General features: G+C 44.6%; 1 long non-coding RNA gene across 1 annotated transcript; it reads left to right on the plus strand.

Moving 5' to 3' along the window:
• Positions 1–8,779: 8,779 nt before the first annotated feature.
• Positions 8,780–16,795, plus strand: LOC132657803 (uncharacterized). Its single transcript, XR_009596483.1, has 2 exons — positions 8,780–9,293; positions 16,192–16,795. It is a non-coding gene; the product is annotated as an uncharacterized LOC132657803 (long non-coding RNA).
• Positions 16,796–17,554: the final 759 nt, after the last annotated feature.

Genomic DNA, 17,554 nt, shown 5'->3' on the forward strand with positions numbered 1-17,554 from the left:
TCACGATGATGTCATCAGTTATTCCAATGATCTGGTCAGATACGGTCTGAAATTTATCTTGAATCTGTTGCAGGAGTGCCTGCATTACTGAGGTGAGATCCTGCATGGTCTTGAGGTCATCTCCCCAGTTCCCAGCTTGGCGGTGCTGTCTCAGACCGTCACCTACCATTGGTCATTTCCATTGGTCCCCAGTGTACCATTTATTGCATGCATCTGGTAAACGTGGTGGAGCATGTTCCAACCTATCAAACTGATGTTGCTGAAGCAGTATCTACGGGGCCATCCCGACAACCACAGTATCCTGTCTGCCCTCTTTGATCCAGCCTTGCTCACCTCTTCCACCTCATCTCCACCTCCAGCTCCCTGCACCCATCTTTCTGTTCCCCCTCAGGCCTTTGCACTTTCTGTTTCCTCCGTGTGGGGCCATCTTCCCCCAACTCATGCAGGGTTGGCTCCTTTCATCATTCCTGTCAGTATCTGGGTTAAAATGGCCCCCAGACCTCGAATTCACTTTCAGCCTGGCCTCCTTCTGACAGATGCAAAGTCACCGTGCTTATTTGCTGGCCTATTTGATGATCATGCTTCTCTCTCACTAGGCTCTGAGCTCTTATCAAAGTAGAAACTTTGGCCATCTTGTTCACCAGGTGGTCCTAGCAGTAGTACAGTACCTGTCACATAGCAGGAACTGGAGGCCTAAGTTCTGCAGGAGTGGATGAATGGACAAACGGACAGATGGACGGTGGCAATTTGATATCTGGCTTTCTCTCTCAGGAACCAGAGAACCAGAGATCAAACAGCAGTGGCCACAGGACTGGAAAAGATCAGTTTTCATTCCAATCCTGAAGAAAGGCAATGCAAAAGAATGCTCAAACTACCACACAGTTGCATTCATCTCACACGAGCTCAAAATTCCCCAAGTCAGGCTTCAACAGTACATGAACCGTGAACTTCCAGATGTTCAAGCTGGATTTAGAAAAGGCAGAGGAACCAGAGATCAAATTGTCAACATCCGTTGGAGAATAGAAAAAGCAAGAGAATACCAGAGAAACATCTACTTCTCCTTTATTGACTATGCCAAAGACTTTGACTGTGTGGACCACAACAAACTCTGGAAAATTCTTAAAGAGACGGAAATACCAGATCACCTGACCTGCCTTCTGAGAAATCTGTATGCAGGCCAGGAAGCAACAGTTATAACTGGACATGGAACAACAGACTGGTTCCAAATTTGGAAAGGAGTACGTCAAGGCTGTATATTGTCACCCTGCTTATTTAACTTATATGCAGAGTACATCATGAGAAGCGCTGGGCTGGAGGAAGCACAAGCTGGAATCAAGATTGCCAGGAGAAATATTAAGAACCTCAGATATGCAGATGACACCATCCTTATGGCAGAAGTGAAGAAGAACTAAAGAGCTTCTTGATGAAAGTGAAAGAAGAGAATGAAAAATTTGGCTTAAAACTCAACATTCAGAAAACTAAGATCATGGCAACTGGCCCCATCACTTTATGGCAAATACGTGGGGAAACAGGGAGAGACTTTATTTTTTGGGCTCCAAAATCACTGCAGATGGTGACTGCAGCCATGAAATTAAAAGACACTTGCTCCTTGAAAGAAAAGCTAAACAGCTAATTAAAAAACAGAGACACTACTTTGCCAACAAAGGTCTGTTTAGTCAAAGCTATGACTTTTCCAGTAGTCATGTATGGATGTGAGAGTTGGACTATAAAGAAAGCTGGGGGCTGAAAAATTGATGCTTTTGAACTGTGGTGTTGGTGAAGACTCTTGAGAGTCCCCTGGACAGCAAGGAGATTCAACCAGTCAATCCTAAAGGAAATCAGTCCTGAATATTCATTGGAAGGACTGATGCTGAAGCTGAAACTCCAATACTTTGGCCACCGAATGCGAAGAACTGACTCATTGGAAAAGACCCTGATGTTGGGAAAGAATGAAGGTGGGAGGAGAAGGGGATGACAGAGGACGAGATGGCTGGATGGCATCACCGACTCAATGGACATGAGTTTGAGCAGGCTCAGGGAGTTGGTGATGGACAGGGAGGCCTGGCATGCTGCAGTCTATGGGGTTGCAAAGAGTTGGACGCAACTGAGCGACAACTGTACTGAACTGGCCACTGCTGAGTTTTCCAAATTTGCTGGCATATTGAGTGCAACACTTTTACAGCATCATCTTTTAGGATTTGAAATGGTTCAACTGGAATTCCCTCACCTCCACTAGCTTTATTTTTTTTAGTGGTAGTTAGGATGGCCGAGTGATCCAAGTGATCTAAGTGACTGCATTCAGGTTGCAGTTTCCCCTGGAGGCGTGGGTTTGAATCCCACTTCTGACAAAGCTGGAAGATGTTATACAAGTCATTAAAGTTTTAAACATTTCTGCAGGACTACATTATGACTTTCCTGTTTGACCTGATACTCAGCTACTCTTTGGGAGCACTTATTGATTCAGTCCCACCCCTACTCTGGCCACTTCCCACTTCCACAACTTATCTCTCCCCACCCAGGTCTTCTGATACCAGTCCCCTGATTCTCCATTGGGAAACAATGTCTCACCCACTCTCTGTCCTGGCACATCACATAAGCTGACTCTAGTCTCCTACCATGTGAGGCGGAAACGGGCTTGTGACGCTGGTCTGACCAATCAGCCAATTCCATTGACCTAGCTATACAGTGATTGGTTCTGAAATGAGCACACGGTTCCAGTTGGTCCAATGGGAGTCTGGTGAGGGGGAACTCTTGGAGAAGAGGAACTGGGTGTGGGGATCAGGTGGCTGAGCTGGTAGAGGAAAGTCTGAGGCTGGTGGTGGCTGTCATTGCTATGCCATCCAGAGCCTGCTTGGGAAGGGCTGGAAAAGTTTCTGACGGAAAGTCAGAACTCTGGTGACAGCAATATTATTGGAGCACCTGAATCTAGTTGTACCTGAAACCGTCTACCCCTGGTCTTTTCAGTTTCATGAGCTAATGTCCTTTTCCACAAAGTCAGTTTAATGTGAACTTCTATAACCCAAAGACTAATATGGCCTTGATCTGTGCTGGTTAGCATGGTAGTCACGAGCTGACTATTGAGCATTTGAAATGTGGCTGCACTGAATTGAGCAGACCACACACACAATATACAAACTAGATTTCAAAGAAAAATTGAAAATAAACATGTAAGCTAAAATTGACCCTTAAACAATAAGGATTCGAACTGTGTGGGTCCACTTACCCTTGGGTTTTTTCTTTTTTAAATTCTGTGGGTTTTTTCAACAGTAAAACCTATAGTACTACACAGTCTGCAGTTGGCTGAATCTATTCATGAATGCGGAGCTACAGATAGGGAGAAACCGTGGATGCATAGGAACCTCAGGTGCCAGAGGGCAGACTGTAAGTTAAACACAGATTTTTGACCATGCAGAGGGTCAGCACTCCTAACCTCCATGTCGTTCAAGGGTCAACCCTATTTTATTATTACTTTTTACTGTTGATATGTTAAAGTGATAGTTCTTTGGTTATATTATGTAAAACAGATTATTAACATGAATGTCATCAATTCCTATTTTTTCAAAGTTGGAAATTTTAACTATGGGTGCCTTGTGTTATGTTTTTACTGGCTAGTGCCAGCCTTCTTCACTCACCTGTAAAATATCAGGAAGCAAGAGATCAGAGCCTACGCAAATAATGATACAGCCCCACTGGAAAAGAACTCCAAAGATGCCAAGGAGGAGAAGGCTTGCTGGAGAAGGTGGGCACAAAAGGATAGCTCTGCTTTGTAGGGGTGGAGGGGAAGGGATAGGGGACACAGCGAGAGCAAAGGCCTGAGCATGCGACTAACAGGACAGGGTCTGAGGAGAAACGAGGGTGAAATAGGGGAGCTGGAGGGTTAAGATGGGCCATGGATTTCTTCATAGAAGCTGAGGACCTTAGGGAGGGTCCAGTTCAAAGGGACAAATGTTCCATGTTCCCTTCAGCCACCACACATTTTCTGTGTGAGTCATGAGGCCCAGGACAGGTGTCGTCACTTCCTCAGGTATCCAGAGTTGGATTCCACAACCGCCCCCACCCCGTCCCTGGCCCCTGCCCTGAGATGCCAGAATCCAGCAGGCTATGTATGTTACATGCCCGAGCCCATCAAAGTGGAGTTTCCAGGGACAGAAAGGCCCTAATTCTGGGGAGGGACAAGAGCCAGCATCTGCAGGTCTTTCCTACTAGCTCAGAGCCCCTCAGTTTTACCATTTCCTTTGGAAATTCTCTCATCCACAAATAGCTCCCAGTTTCCCTCTGATCTTTTGATATGCCTAATGCTTTGTGTTTTCTCTTGGCCTGTTTCCTGCAGTCCCTTTGTGATGCTGCTAGATACGTCATAGAAAATGTACCCATGACCTAGTATCTCAATAGAGGACATGCCAGCAGGGGCCTGGACAAGTGGACTCACTGTGTCCCAGTAAGGCATCACTGAGTAGTGAAAAATCAGGGTCTTTGGCCCCCCAGCCAGGGATGTTCTGGGGGAGCCCCATTCTCTGCAATTCACTGCTTTTGCACTGCAAAAGAAAAAAAGCCATGAAAATTACTTTTCATTCTAAAAAAAAAAAACATTACTGACATCTTAGTTCTCCAAAGGTTTCCGCAGATCTATAGAGCAAGTGTCTTGGTTGATCAAGCGCCCTGCAAAAATAAGACAGAGTCTGATGCAATGTTTTTCTAGGTCAGGCAGTCTCAGCACTGCTAAAGGGCCTCAGTGTTTTTATATCCCTCAGCTGTCCACTGGACACCCCAGCTGGCCTCCAGCCTGAGTCAGCTCCCCTGTCTGAACCAGAGTCCCCAGCATGGGTGTGTGTATGTCTGTGTGAGAGAGAGGGAGATAGATTCTCAGGCCACATGTACCCTACACGTCACGTGAGCAGGGCCTTCCTGGACCCTTCATTCACCCCTGATCTCCAGCACCTGGCATCTTGTAGGTAGGCACTCAGGAATAGTCATTAATTGAGCAAATGAATAAATCCTACATTCAGAGTCTGTCCCCCCAGGTGCTTACAGCATCCCATCTAAGGACCTCAGTCCTCTTGCTCTCATCCCCAAGATTACATTTCAGAGGAAGCAAGTTTCTCCTAGTTAACGTCAGGCTACAGAACAAAGGAACCTTCCTCTCTCCACCTACTCACCACCTGGTGGAGTGCCCACTCTGCCCCTGCTCTGGGAACCCCAAGCAGGTATGGGGACAGGAGTGCATTTTCATGAGGTTCCTGCTATGTCTCTAGGCATCAAGGAGCCACATTTTTAGGAGAGCCTCAAGTCAGACTAAATGTATTTGTTACTGAGTCTTGGCTCATCATTCCCCTGCCACGACAGGCCAGTAAATGGGGAGATGAGCCATTGGGGCAAGGAATAGCAACTTTATTCAGAAAGCCAGCAGTCTGAGACAGTGGACTAGCGTCCCAAAGAAACTTCTTCTTCCAGTTATTAATAGAATCCAGGATTCTTTTATACTCAAAGGGGAAAGGGTAAAGCCCTGGTTCCAGCCAGACTCCAGAGGGATTGTCTTAATTTCTCCTTCCGTGTAGTCATTCACAGGTGGGCCTGGTCAGGATGTTTCCTGCTAGCTAAACAAAGGTATTTTAGCTTAACGCTTATTACCTGGGAGGCAGGGTTCCTAGAGATGGACCATTATGTATAACTGAAGTTTATAAGCAACATCCCTTTAGTGATTACCTTTTTTTTTTTTTTGGCCGAGGGGCAGCATGTGGGATCCTAGTTCCCTGACCATGGATTGAAGCCTCGCCTCCTGCAGTAAAAGCAAGACCACTGGACTGCTGGGGAAGTCCCTAGTGACTTAGAATACCGAGGTTCTTCCCTATTACATGAGGACTACTAGGGGAAACTGAGGCAAGGGGTTCAGAAACATTTCACAAACAGGAGCAACGGGACAAGATGAAGTCACGGAATTAGAGGGAGGGTTAGGGATGGGCTTCCACCTAGGGTTGGGGTTTTGTTAGGCGAAATTAAATAGTCTTGTTTAGGCTTCAGAGACAAAGCAGAGCAGGCCTTTGACCTTGCTTCTAACCTGCCTGGACACTGCCCCGACTGTGAGTGACTGTGAGTGGCTCCCTTCTGTGAGTGCAAGACTTGCAGCACCGTATATAAGATGGGGGAGGAATCTTGAGATTGTTGAGCCCTTGGAGGGGCTCTGGCCAACCAAGCCCAGGCTTAACAACATCCCAAGTTTTGCAAGACAAAACAAACATCATTAACTTGAATCAGGCTTCCAATTTGCTCACAGATTGATGATGATATCAGTTTGCGTCCCTGGGAATATAAGCAGGAACCCTGAAATGCAATCTCTGAAGTCTCACCCACAGAGCGTACATGCTGCCTGGGTCCTTTTCCCAACTGGGATTCCAGTTGTGCTGAGACATGGGACTTTCTAGCACTGTTTAAATCTGGATGTTGGTCAAAACCCAATTTGGTAATGCACTCTCTACTCTATTTCTCTTTTCTTTTAATGTTGGTATATTGAAAGTAAGCTAGATAATTCTCTAATAAATATCTGTATCATTTATTTGTATATAACGAGTGGCTTATTTTGTGAACAAATAATTTGAACCTGAGATGAAAGTGAAAACTTTGGCAAAACAGGTTTTTATCTCCCAGCCGAGGTCCTCTCCAAGATACCTATTCATATAAATCTTAGAAGGTGGGAGTGTTGAACCTCAAGGTTCTTCACCAAAATTCCGTGAGGTACCAGGGCTGTGGATCTTCCCAGGTGGCTCAGATGGTAAAGAATCCACCTGCCAGTGGAGGAGATGTGAGTTCACCCCTGGGTTGGGAAGATCCCTTTGAGTAGGAAATGGCAGCCCACTCCAGTATTCTTGCCTGGGAAATCCATGGACAGAGGAGCCTTGTGGGCTACAGTCCATGGGATCACAAAGGGTTGACTATGACTGAGCATGCACACACACACCAGGGCTGCTAGGGCGGGAACAAGAGCCTTATATTTCTACTGCCTTAGAATCTTGGCCAGGAGGGGAAGGGCGTGGAGAGAGGGGGCCCAGCTGTGGCTGGGGCAGGTGGCATCTGCCGGCATGATCACTGGTCTAGAAGACAGCAGCTGGAACTGGAGGGGGCAGAGAGGGCAAAACCTCTGTGGACAGCATGGCCAAGAAGGGGAGTGTGGCCCCTCTGAGGGGTAGGCTCTGACAGAAGGAATGAGGGACAGGTGAGTGGGGCAGGGCACGTCCCAGTGTCTGTGTCTCTGCATGTGTAGAACTGTTTGTCTCTGGGAGTGGTAACGTGTGTGCGTCTGAAGTCTATTTATACACACTGCACATGTGTGATTGTGTGAGAGTGTGTATCATGGTTTAGAGATGGATGTGTCTATGGGGGTAATGGGACCCCACTTGGGCCCATGTGTGTGTACGTATTGGGACATTTTTGTGTGACTGAGTTAGTCTTGTGTGTGTGTGTGTGTGTGTGTGTGTGTGTGTGGTGTGTATGCCTGGGACAAGGGATGTACCAAAGAAGTTCTATAAACTTGGGATGGAGCCATTCAGAGCTTACACAATAGTAGACTTGTGAACAGGAGAGCCAAGTTCAAATCTCAGCTTTGCCACACTTCAGCTGTGCGTCTCAAGAATCTCTCCTTCTTTCCAAGCCTCAGTTTCCTTATCTATAGAACGGGTGTTGTTACCCTCAATGCCTCTCAGGGCTGACCTACAGACCACTTTGGGAGGATGCCCAAAAAACCTGGTGGGTAACTCAGTTCCCTCTAGGGAGAGGAAATGAAAAGAGTTCCCATTCTCTGTGCTCTTGGAATTTCTTACCGAGAGCATGTATAATTTATGTGGTGGAGATGTTAGGAAACCTTTACCACCTTTCTCAGTCCAGCTGGGGAGACGCTTACAGATGACCACGGTAGGTACGGCTAGGTATGAGGTTGTTTGCTAGGGTCACATCTTCAGGCCAGGCAAGCTCTCTGTGGCCTCCTTCTCCCTAGGAACCAGCTAGGGATGTCACTGCCTAACTTGGAGAAGACAGGAATGCTGCTTCTAGGAAGCCTCCTGGCTTGCTTTCTTGGCCAAGAAGAATTAGGCTCAGCCAGTGCCCAGAGAAACGGGACAAAAATCACCTGCAGAAACAGACTTAAGGGTTCCCAAGCTTAACCAACTTGCCTTTCACAATGGAAAGTCAAGTTATTAAATGGAAACTTGCCTTTCACAGTGCCTGTTTTGCTTTCCTTTCTTTTCACCGCTTTAGATTCCCATCAGCCTGGCAAGGAATCTCAAAAAGTTATTTTAAATCCAAGGTTATCTCTGGGGAAGGAAGGAGAAATATTTCACTTTTCCTTTGTATCTTTAAAAGTCAAGTTTAAATTTTTGAACAGTATGCTTTCTTCCTCTTTGTGCTCCAGCTTCCTCCCCCTCTAGTGTTAGGAAATCTCTGGCCAAAGAGCCTGCCCATTGGAGGCTTTTCTTATTTGATCCTCAGCGTGTGAAAAAAGAAACAAAAACTGCAGTCATTGCTATATAATTTTTAAAAGTACTAAAATGCTGCCTTCTAAAACTTAATCTTTTTTGCATTACATATTAAAAAAATTTTTTTTAACAGGCATTACATTGGCAAGGAGTCAGACATGACTTAGCAACTGAACAACAACACTGACATAATTTGACTTTCAAAAGGTACAAAAGAATAAACAGTGAAGAACTTTTCTTTCATTCCCTTACCCCAGTTTCCTGCCCTAGAGGCCGGCCCTGTTACTAGATCCTCATGCAGCCCTCCAGGACATCTCTGCACGTCTAAGCAGATACTTGCCGATCTTTCCCCTCCTTCTCCTCCTAATGTTGTAGTTTCCTACAGACTCTGTTCTGTTCCTCCCCCAAATCTGCAGAGCAAGAGGTGAGCATCAGGTGAACAAACACAGCTTCATCTGCTGCTTCCCATCACTCACCATCACTGGCATTACCACCTAAACCATCTCTTCCCCTCCTCCCCCTCCTGCCCCCATCCGTGGAAAAATCATCTTCCACAAAACAGGTCCCTGGTGCCTAAAATGTTGGGAACTGCTGGCCTATAGAATCTGGTCATTTTCATATATACAGTACTGTTGCCGGAAGGGGGTTTCCCTGCCTGCAACAAATGGTGACTCGGCTGCAACTCTTCTTCGTTGTGACTGACACCCTGACCACCTGGGTACTCAGGGACCAGCTTGCCCACTGATGGACCAGACCCATCAGCTGCAACTGGGACCCTCTTGTCCCTGGTCTCCTCCTGATGCAAACAACTGGCTGGAGTACCCCAACTGGGTAAGGAGCAAGAGTCTTTATTGACCTCTCTCCCCGTCCCTCTTTGTTTCCTCTCCTTAATGTTTCCTATCCCATCCCTTTTTTTCTAGTCCCCTGGTCCTGGATGCAGGAATCTGGTTGAAGGGCCTCAGCCTGAGCTGAGGATTGGAGGCTGATCACCTCCTCTTGGCAGAGAACTTGAATTCTGGTTCTGGTCTGGTTTCTGGTTTAAATGCTGGTTCCAGTCTGGTCTGACCTGGTTTCTGGTACGGCCGAGTTCCAGTCCTCCCTTTTCTGAGGGCCAAGGGTAAAGTCCAGTGAACATCTGGGTATCTGCAGGTGGCAGGAGACGTCTGTAAGGCCACCCCTTTTGCCGGCCTCTCCCGCCTCCTACCCCCTTTTCTTTCAATCTGGCTTCCTTTCCTCTCTGAAATTTTTGAAGACCTGAGATATTTTCATTTACCCTGTTAGCACTTGGAGCTTAAGTTCTGTGTCTCTATAGGATGTTTTCTGAGAAACTGTAATCTTGTTTTAAGGGAGTGTCTGATTAGAACTGCCAGGTCTCTCTGTGTGTTTTATACTCTGTGTTCTGTGTTGTGATTTATGATGGCCATTTTGCTCTCTGTGGCCACCATTTAGTTTAGACCTGCTGCCATCGTGTTAGAACTTGATTTTCTTTCCCTGTGCCTTGAGACCGGGGCTCTCAGGAACACTTATCTAGAACATCTCTAACTCCTGAGACTGAAGAAAAACAGGAAGAAGCCCTCAGATTTTTTACTTACTCCAATTTTATTTATAAACTAGTAAGTTTTATACTGTAATATCTAGTTCATGACTAAGTTTAGAAAATGAAACTTGATCTTGCATCGTGTCTGTCTGAATATGTGTGTGTCTAGGTATGTCTTTGCCTCTGAATAATATTTTTGAGATTAATTTGTAAATGAGCTCTATTTAATTGGCTTAAAGAAAAGCAAATGCTTACAAATCAAACAATTCTAAATTAAGCTAAATGAATTTAGGTTCATGTGAACTGGGACATATTCAGTATGAAATTAATACCTGGTAACATAGACATGTCTTTAGAACTGTCTGGAGAATGTGTAATTTCCTCAGTTCTGTCTCACCACAACAAAGATTTGAAACAGTGGACCAGTGTTACAGCTCGGTTACAGCTCAGCGTTTTATTCAGTAAACAAAGGATAGTACACCCTCAAGGTGTGAGAGCAGGCTAACCCCAAAGTAGAGGCCCCAACCCCATCTTGGCTCCTCCTTTTTATACATTTTGTCTCCTTCCCGCTGAGTCTGCTCTATGTAAATTAAGGCTAACCAGGAAGGAGGCATGTTTGTTTCACCTTAGGTTCTCACTCTGGACCGTGGACTTTCCTTTGCTCCCTTTTCCTGGCCTTTTTCCCTTTGTCTTTTAGCCACCACCATTTGGGCTCCTTTTTGCTGTTCTAACTAGCTGACAGACCGTCAACAAGCACAATACTTCTATTGTACCTAGGTTTACTAGAGGCCAAATTAGCCTGTATTCTGTTACAGATTTGTCAGCCAGAAATGTACCTCATTGTGGAAAATACTTTAGGGAAAAAAATGGACATGAGTTTGAGTAAACTCCAGGAGTTGGTGATGGACAGGGAAGCCTGGTGTACTCCTGGAAGTCCATGGAGTCGCAAAGAGTCAGACATGACTGAGCGACTGAACTGAACTGAATTGAAGATGTGTTTTCAGTAAGAGTTATGAAAAAAAAAACTGGAAAAAGTTATGCATGATCAGGATTTTCTAAAATTGGATTACAATTAGTTGGATAAATGGATTTTTTTAGGAATGACACAGCCAAAGGAAAACTGGTTAGAGCCAACTAGGTCCAAGATGGCGGAGTTTACTTTCACTAGACCTTGAACCTCAGTATATATGCACTTTGACATATCAGCAAGCCAAGTGCTACACCCACCAGCATTGGCTACATCTGACTAAATGTTCTAAACATTTTTGACTGATTATTTTTGACAAAACTTCCTAAATCAAATTCTCTTGACGTTCTTTGGACCTCTAGCTAACTTTGGGATGCTTCAGAGGGCCCCCAAAACACCCCAAAGAGAGATATTAAGCAAATTGTGTTTGTTTGGTTGGATAAATTACATGGAAAATATTATCAAATGAATAATAAATCCTCTCCGGTTATATTGTATGGTTGCTGCTGTGGCTGCTTTTAAATCGTTTCAGTCGTGTCCAACTCTGTGCAACCCCATAGATGGCAGCCTAACAGGCTCCCCCATCCCTGGGATTCTCCAGGCAAGAACACTGGAGTGGGTTGCCATTTCCTTCTCCAATGCATGAAAGTGGAAAGTGAAAGTGAAGTTGCTTGGTCGAGTCTGACTCTGTGCAACCCCATGGACTGCAGCCTACCACGCTCCTCCGCCCATGGAATTTTCCAGGCAAGAATACTGGAGTGGGTTGCTATTGCCTTCTCCAATATATTGTATGGTAAATATTAGTAATTTATATATCCTAGAAATTATATGGAGTTCCTAACATTCTGATATGTCCTGGTATTCTAATGGGAAACCTGATGACTTCACAAAGGTTAAAAAAAGGACTGAATGGGCCAGTGAATATGCTTATAACTTTTATGGTTTCTATCTAAAAAAATTACAGGCTTTATTCTGTGTTTTCCAGGAGTAGGGAAAACCTTCCCCTCAAACTAATTATGATAGTAATTTGGTAAAACTATATGTTATAAACAAATTGAAACAATTATATTTTCTCTCTATATGACTCCTCCAGAGATTGGAAACTCTTAGGTTTCCATTAACTTTATCAGATAAGTGAGGAAGGTTATCTCACTAATAGGTACAGAAATCACAAGGAATTTTTGAGACCTTGAAAAGGGAAGAATTCACCTAGATTTGCTAGGCAAAATCTGTGTTAAGCCTTTGGTATGACTTTCCCAGCCCTGAAAGGTTTTATTTTAAAAGTTTAGTCTGAGATTCTATGAAAGTTTCAGCAAAGCAAAAAGTCTATGATCAATTATGGTTCTATAAATTATCAGGCCAAATTTATTGAGAGCAGACCTATTTTTCAAGTACACTAGCTTTAATTTGGTTATATTTGGTAAAAATGAGGGTAATTTTAGGGAGATTAAGATATTTCAATAAATGTTAAATCCCAGTTTGTTAGTGGAGGTTTGTATCTACTAAGACTCATTTCCTGGATAGTTATTTGCTATTATGCATTATTAATGTAAAATTTAATTGAATTATTAAAGAATATTCTAAGTTTGTTTCTGAAGCTTATCTCAGTAATCTATCTTTGGATGAATATCAGATGCCTCATGACCTGCAACCAAGACTGGAAAAAGACATAATTTAAGGGACTGTCTCCAACCTGGTTGGAAGGACATTTTTATCAGGTACTCTTAACTAGCTTATGCACAGTGAAATTGGCTCAGATGGTAAAACATCTGTCTGCAATGCAGGAGACCCGGGTTCAATCCTTGTGTTGTAAAGATCCCCTGGAGAAGGACATGGCAGCCCACTCCAGTATTCTTGCCTGGAAAATCCCATGGACTGCGGAGCCTGGTAGGTTACCATCCATGGGGTCGCAGAGAGTCGGACATGACTGAGTGACTTCACTTTGACTGTTAAATTAATTTCCACTTCCAAAAGCTTCTATACTGGACTACTCTATAGAGAAGACTGCTGACCTGAACTTACCTTAAAACAATGCTCAAACAGAGGAAACTGCACTGTACTAGGATGGGAAGTGGAAAAGACAATGGCACCCACTCCAGTGCTCTCTCCTGGAAAATCTCATGGACGGAGGAGCCTGGTAGGCTACAGTCCATGGGGTTGCGGAGAGTTGGACACAACTGAGCGACTTCACTTTCACTTTTCACTTTCATGCATTGGAGAAGGAAATGGCAACCCACTCCAGTATTATTGCCTGGAGAATCCCAGGAACAGAGGAGCCTGGTGGGCTGCCGTCTATGGGGTCGCACAGAGTCGGACTCGACTGACACGACTTAGCAGCAGCAGCAGCATGAGAAGATGACATCAGAAGTAGAAGACTTGCCCAAGATGCTGGACCCGATTCATATGATCATTAATAGTGTTTTCTTGACTTCTTGGACCTTTGCCTATAAATCAAATGTTTTTCTATCATAGGCATGATCCTATGCTAGTTTTAGAAATCAGTCCAATTGTTGAGTTTGTGGCCAATTATCTGTGTCTAGTTCTGGGTTACCTTGGTGAATTTCTCTACCCCAAGGCTCTAATTGGTTGGCCTTGAAAAAATTTACTTTGAAGGAAAAATTATAGCCATATTCAGGTCACTATTGATATTGCTAGATGAGATCCCCTCACCTGGCCAATTAATAATGCCTGCTCTGACCCTGGCCATAAATTTGAGTTTTCTTGCATTACTCAGGTTCAATCAGAGCAACAAGCAAAGTTTCAGCAAGGGAAAAAATCTCCCAGAATTATGGGATGGATTTGTATAGATAATACCAGGCTATGGTAATTTAGGTTTAGTCTCCTCTATGTTGGAAACAATTAAATCATACTAAGGATAATCAGTCTAATAACACTAGGAAACTGGGCTATGTGCCTTGTAGACAATGCCAACATATAAATTCCCTGGAAGATAAGGATTCATACAGAATAGACTAAGTCAGACCACCTGGAATATACTGGGCTACATTTAATGAAAGCTCTTAGCTTAAGTCTTACTTATGACTTTACTAATGTTGTTGGCTATGTTATTTGTATTGCCCCTGTTTTGCAAAATTTCTGTTTCTTACACTGCCAAATGTGTGACTGAGCCTCTGATAAAATAATATGTAGTTCCATATGAGACAAATGATGATAACAGTGTAACTCTAGATTTGGGAAGAAGCAACAAGAGGGAATGTTTTCATGGATCGAGAGGTTAATAAGACAGGTGGTCCAGAGAAAACAGCCCACTGAGTGGCCTGTCAACAAAATCTTTGCCAGACCTGAGAATGAAATGGTCATGAAATACCACCCCCCTTCCCCCAAATCATGGTCAAGTTTAAGACCAAGAAAGGGCCCTGCCAACTGGAAGCTGACACTTGCCATCTACCTCTGCAAAGATTAAATCATGGTCATGGGAGCTGCTGACCTTCAACACTGCTGAAAAGAGTTCAGGGTGGAAATCAGGAATGAAGCACTCTGTGCTCTGGGAAAAACTGGCAGAACAGGCCTTTAGATAGTTAGATCTTTTCAGGAGAGGATTTTATGAGTCCCAATTCTTGCATCTTCTCATACCTAGAGAAACACTGTCATCATTAATGGTGACGTCTACTTTGGCTACTAAGGAGAATAATACAATTAAAAGTCAAAATAGAGTAGCTATGGTTCAGACATCCAAGGAAATAACTAGGTGACACTATGGATGTAATTTCAGACTAGTCCTTGTTTTGCTAAAAACTTGAGCTTTCTGAGTCGTGTCCGACTTGGATGCCACTAGACATTCTCAAAACAATGTCTGCTGGCAGCTAGTAACTGCAAGCTTACTTTTTATAAAACTAGGCAACTGGCTACTGGGCTCCAAAATCACTGCAGATGGTGATTGCAGCCATAAAATTAAAAGACGATTACTCCTTGGAAGAAAAGTTATGGCCAACCTAGATAGTATATTCAAAAGCAGAGACATTACTTTGCCGACTAAGGTCCGTCTAGTCAAGGCTATGGTTTTTCCGGCGGTCACGTATGGATGTGAGAGTTGGACTGTGAAGAAGGCTGAGCGCCGAAGAATTGATGCTTTTGAACTGTGGTGTTGGAGAAGACTCTTGAAAGTCCCTTGGACTGCGAGGAGATTCAACCAGTCCATTCTGAAGGAGATCAACCCTGGGATTTCTTTGGAAGGAATGATGCTAAAGCTGAAACTCCAGTACTTTGGCCACCTCATGCGAAGAGTTGACTCATTGGAAAAGACTCTGATGCTGGGAGGGATTGGGGGCAGGAGGAGAAGGGGACGACCGAGGATGAGATGGCTGGATGGCATCATGGACTCGATGGATGTGAGTCTAAGTGAACTCCGGGAGATGGTGATGAACAGGGAGGCCTGGTGTGCTGCGATTCGTGGGGTCGCAAAGAGTTGGACATGACTGAGCGACTGAACTGAACTGAACTGAACTGAGGCAACTGGCTACAAGTCTCCCCAAAATGCCAGGTCTAGATTGGGTTTCAGGCCTATTCCTCTGAAAAGAAATGAGATTCATTTTGTCTATTAAAATTCCAGTTGCCACTCCTCCAACTACTTCTAATTGGGTCTGCTATACCAAAATGGTAGAACAAGGGACTGAGATTTTAATCATACAGGACTCAGATCTAGAACTTGGAACTCAGAAATACTTCCAATTCAGTGTCTATTCTCCAAAATGAGGTAGTCCTATGCCCTATTTTGACAAGAGGATATCAGAGTCATAGTTGCCCAGTTCCCTGAATTAAAACTGAGTGGGACTTCATGGGGCTCTGGAGTACAGATTCTTTCTGTATTTCCTGTTCCTTATTTGTAGGATATAGACTTCATTCAGCCTCCTGAATGAAGGGCAGATCCAAACAGTTGCTGATCAGAGAAGGGAGGGGATACAGAAACAGAGGAGGAAATGGTGGTACAACCTTGGGACAAAATCCTGGTTCCTAATCAAGGAATATGCATAACAATATCTTTGAGTTCTACAGGACTGGGGCCCCCACCCAGGTGGAGGAAGGTAACTCTAGGCTGAGCACAAGATTCCTGGAGCACCTCCCTGTCGCCTCACTACTAAACCAATCAGAAAAGAGTTACACATATTGCAGCCCTCACCCCAAATTTTGCCTTCCTTTTCTGAGGACCAGTGGTGACCATCCTGTTAGGTCTCCTGTTGACCCCTGTCTGTTTCATCTCTTGGCAGGGTCCAACAGTTTCAGACTAAATTGCTGTTACTCCAAGGATGGAAGCCTGTTTCAGATACAGAATACCTCAACTAAGATCAGGTAGAGAGAGAGAGACTTCTACTCTGCTAAGTAGGACTATGCCCATGGACAGTAGGAAGACGTTACAGAAGAAAGAAACCTCTGCCCCAATTCCCAAGAAGTATGTTGAATATGAATTCTCTCAATGGGGAGTTGTTAGGGGAAGCGCACTTACTGAAACCGCCCACCCTGGCCATGCCCCCTGGTAACCATTTGCATGAGTTCTTTTACGACAGGAAGTCCTGGTAAGGAACACGGAACTAATAAGCCACCACCAACTGGAAGAGTTTGGGAAAGGTCAAAAGGAGATGTTGCGAGTCCGACCACCTCCCAGAATCCTTCTCGCTGGCATCCATATTGTCTGAGCAATGTGTGTGCCACCAGGAGTCAGCATGATTGGTCAGAGACAACCCGGAAACTAAGCCCATCACCATAAAACCCGAGACTGTGAGGCACATGACAGAGCTGTTCTCCTGGGTGCCCTTACTCCACTGCTCTGCCTGGGCGCCCCTTCCCAATAAAGTCTCTTGCTTTGTCAGCACATGTGTCTCCCTGGACAATTCATTTCTGAGTGTTAGACAAGAGAAAGTAGGAGAAAAGGGAACATTTCCTGCTTTCTGGCCCTGGAAGAGTTCCTCCTTCCAGCAACAGTACCATGTGTAAAACAGATAGCTAGTGGGAGGCTGCTGAATCACACAGGGAGCATGTGCCCTATGGTGACCTAGGGGGTGGGGTGGGGTGGGTGGGTGGAAGGTTCCAGAAGGAGGGGATATGTGTATACTTACAGCGGATTCACGTTGTTGTATGGCAGAAACAAATACAACCTTCTAAAGCAACTATCCCTCTAAAAAAAAAAAAGAATCTGGTCATTTTATAGAAGTGTAAACTGAGGCTCAGAGAGCTCTGGAACCCCATCTTGCCCCAGTCTGGGGTACATTCCTCAAGTTCAAGGGTGAAATTGGCAGCGATAAACTGTCTCTACTAAGAGATATTATTTTAAATAAACTCACTGAGTGAAACAGAGCTTAGACATAGATTTATGTTTGTTTTAGGAACCCTTGGTTCTCAGAAGAAAGGAAATCAGAACTTCCCAAGTACACACTAGAAAAGAGCATTCACCTTCCCTATGGGTCATCTGTAAGTCAGTGCCTGCCCCATCACAGATCGCTGCCTCTCCGTCCAAAATGGGGCGAAATCTATGGAGCCTCCTTCCAGCTCTGCCACAACAGCTGTGTGTCATTGGCTAGGTCACCTTCCTTCTCTGGGCCTCCAGGCTCCTCTACGCCTGGACCAGCTGGAATT

Source organism: Ovis aries, chromosome 14 (assembly GCF_016772045.2).
Source record: "Ovis aries strain OAR_USU_Benz2616 breed Rambouillet chromosome 14, ARS-UI_Ramb_v3.0, whole genome shotgun sequence".
In the NCBI taxonomy this organism is placed as follows: domain Eukaryota; kingdom Metazoa; phylum Chordata; class Mammalia; order Artiodactyla; family Bovidae; genus Ovis; species Ovis aries.